Source organism: Macaca mulatta, chromosome 19 (assembly GCF_049350105.2).
Source record: "Macaca mulatta isolate MMU2019108-1 chromosome 19, T2T-MMU8v2.0, whole genome shotgun sequence".
Classification (NCBI taxonomy): Eukaryota; Metazoa; Chordata; class Mammalia; order Primates; family Cercopithecidae; genus Macaca; species Macaca mulatta.
Genome location: NC_133424.1, coordinates 18,559,089 through 18,561,990, shown reverse-complemented (window position 1 = coordinate 18,561,990; position 2,902 = coordinate 18,559,089). Strand labels below are relative to the sequence as shown.

At 51.3% G+C, this 2,902-nt stretch overlaps 1 pseudogene; it reads right to left on the bottom strand.

Moving 5' to 3' along the window:
• Nucleotides 1-1,521: 1,521 nt before the first annotated feature.
• Nucleotides 1,522-2,355, bottom strand: LOC720120 (small ribosomal subunit protein uS13 pseudogene; annotated as a pseudogene).
• Between the last annotated feature and the right edge of the window lie 547 nt (nucleotides 2,356-2,902).

Sequence of the window (2,902 nt, the reverse complement as noted above, 5' to 3'; positions counted from 1 at the left end):
CGCCTCCCAGGTTAAAGTGATTCTCCTGCATCAGCCTCCCAAGTAGCTGAGATTACAGGCGTGCACCACTGCACTAGGCTAATTTTTGTATTTTTAGTAGAGACGGTGTTTTACCACGTTGGTCAGGCTAATCTTGAACCCCTGGCCTCAGGTGATCCAACCTCCTCGGCCTCCCAAAGTGCTGGGATTATAGGAATGAGCTACCATGCCTGGCTTGTTTTGCCTCTTTTTGTCTCTCTCCCTGTGCCTCTCTCTCTCTCTCCTTGTCTCTTTCTATGCCATCTTTTTTTTTTTTCTTTTTCTTTTTGTAGGAGATAAGGGTCTCATTATGTTGCCCAGGCTGATCTCTAATTCCTGGCCTCCAGCAATCCTTCCCCCTCAGCTTCCCAAAATATTTGTGTCATCTTTCTATCTTTGTCTATCTCATTTCTCATCTGTCTCCCTGTCTCTCTCTCTCTCTGTCTCTTTGTCTCATCTCTCTGTCTCACTTTTGTCTCTTTCTATCTCTGTCTCCCTGTCTCTCTTTCCCTTTTTCTCTGTCTCTCTGTGTCTCTGTCTCTCTGTGTCATCTCTCTCTGTCTCTGTTTCATCTGTCTCTGTCTCTCCCTGTCTATCTTTCTGTGTCTCTATCTCTCACTGCCTCCGTCTCTCTTTGTTTCTCTGTTTCTTTGTCTCTTTTTATTTTTGGAGACAGAGTCTCACTCTGTGGTCCAGGCTGGAGGGCAGTGGTGCAATCTCTGCTCACTGCAACCTCTGTTTCCCAGTTCAAATGATTCTCCTCCCTCAGCTTCCCGAGTAGCTGGGATTACAGGTCCCCCACCATCATGCCCGGCTAATTTTTGTATTTTTGTAGACACGGGGTTTCACCATGTTGGTCAGGCTGGTCTCGAACTCCTGACCTCAAGTGATCCACCTGCCTCGGCCTCCCAAAAGTGCTGGGATTACAGGCGTGAGCCATTGTGCCCGGCCCCACTTCCATTTTTAGGTGGGGAAATAGGGCCTTGTTCCCGAATAGTCTCGTGCAGGTGTCCCAGCCCCAGTGGTTTCACGGTCACCCTGGTCCAGCTGCTGGGCTCTGTGGCTCTCCAGCTATCCTGGGCCTCCCGTTCTAGGAGCCTGTCCCATAAATGGTCAGCCCAGAAAGTTTCACCCCGACATACTGGACGGTGACACCCCCACCTCCCAGAGCTGGTTTTGCAGCAGGCAGTCTGACGGGAAGCCCAGGCCACGTCCCCGTGGTGTTGGCTGCTGCCTGGTGCAAGCCAGGAATGGGGACCGGAGGTGACGTTTAGGGCGAGGCTTTGGGCTCAGGTTTTTTTTCTTTTCTTTTTTTGGTATATAAACTACTCGTTTTTTTGAGACGGAGTCTTGCTCTGTCGCCCAGGCTGGAGTGCAGTGGCCAGATCTCAGCAACGTCTGCCTACCGAGTTCAAGAGATTCTCCTGCCTCAGCCTCCAGAGTAGCTGGGTCTACAGGCGTGTGCCACCACACCTGGCTAATTATTTGTATTTTTAGTAGAGACAGGGTTTCACCGTGTTAGCAGGATGGTCTCGATCTCCTGACCTCATGATCCGCCCACCTCGGCCTCCCAAAGTGCTGGGATTACAGGCGTGAGCCACCGCGCCCGGCCATAAACTACTAACTGACAAGGCCTACAGACTTATTTCTTCTTAGACACACCCACGGTACGGGTACGGCCACGGCAGCCAGTGGTCTTGGCGTGCTGGCTTCAGACACGAAGGCCCCAAAAGTGGTGCAGCCCTCTGTGGGCCCGAATTTTCTTCAGTCGCTCCAGGTCTTCACGGAGCTTGTTGTCCAGACCATTGGCTAGGACCTGGCTATGTTTTCCATCCTTTACATCCTTCTGTCTGTTCAAGAGCCAGTCTGGGATCTTGTACTGCTGTGGATTCTGCATAGTGGTGATCACCCATTCCACGTCATCCTCCGTGAGTCTCCCGCCCTCTTGGTGAGGTCAATGTCTGCTTTGGTCAACACCACATGAGCGTATCTTCCATCCACACCCTTAATGGCAGTGATAGCAAAGGCTATTTTCTGCCATCCATTGATGTTGGTGTTGAGTACTTGCAAAATATGCTGGAACTTTTCAGGGATCACTAGAGACACGGTGGCACGCTCTGGGGCTCCATGCCAGGCACCAGGCTCAGATTTGGGGTCTGGAAGCCCCACATTGCCCTCATCCTCTCTGGCTTTCGTCATGGGGGTGGCAGATGTGAAGAGGAAGGGACCCAGGCCCTTGGCATGAGGTTCCCTTCTTCAGGAAGCCCCCCACCTCCTGGATCGCTGGGGACCCCCAGCCCTGGGTACCTCCCTCCAGCCTAGCCTTGACCCTGTGGGAACCAGAATATCTCTATCCAGCCTGGACCTTCCCAAGCTGGTGCCTCAAGCATCGCCCCAAATAAGGCAGGCACCTGGAGGTGTCCAGGAATGAATGAACATGAATGAGCAAATGAATCATATATAATCTTACAAACTCAGAAACGTAAGGCCATACAAATAGAAATCTGGCCAAGGTTGGTGGCTCAAGGCTGTAATCCCAGAACTTTCAGAGGCGGAGGCTGTAGGATTGCTTGAGCCCAGGAGTTCAAGACTAGCCTGCGCAACATAGTGAGATCCTTTCTCTACAAAAAATTGAAAAAAATGTGGCTGGGCACGGTGGCAGGTGCCTGCAGTCCCAGCTACTCAGGGAGGCTGAGGTAGGAGGATCGCTTGAGTCCAGGAGCTTGAGACTGCCATGAGCTATGATCATGCCAATGCACTCCAGTCTGGGTGATATAGTGAGACCCTGTTTCTAGAAAATAAATAAATAAGTTTTGTTTGTTCATTTGTTTGTGATGAAGTCTTGCTCTGTTGTCCAGGCTGGAGTGCAGTGGCAAGATCTCAG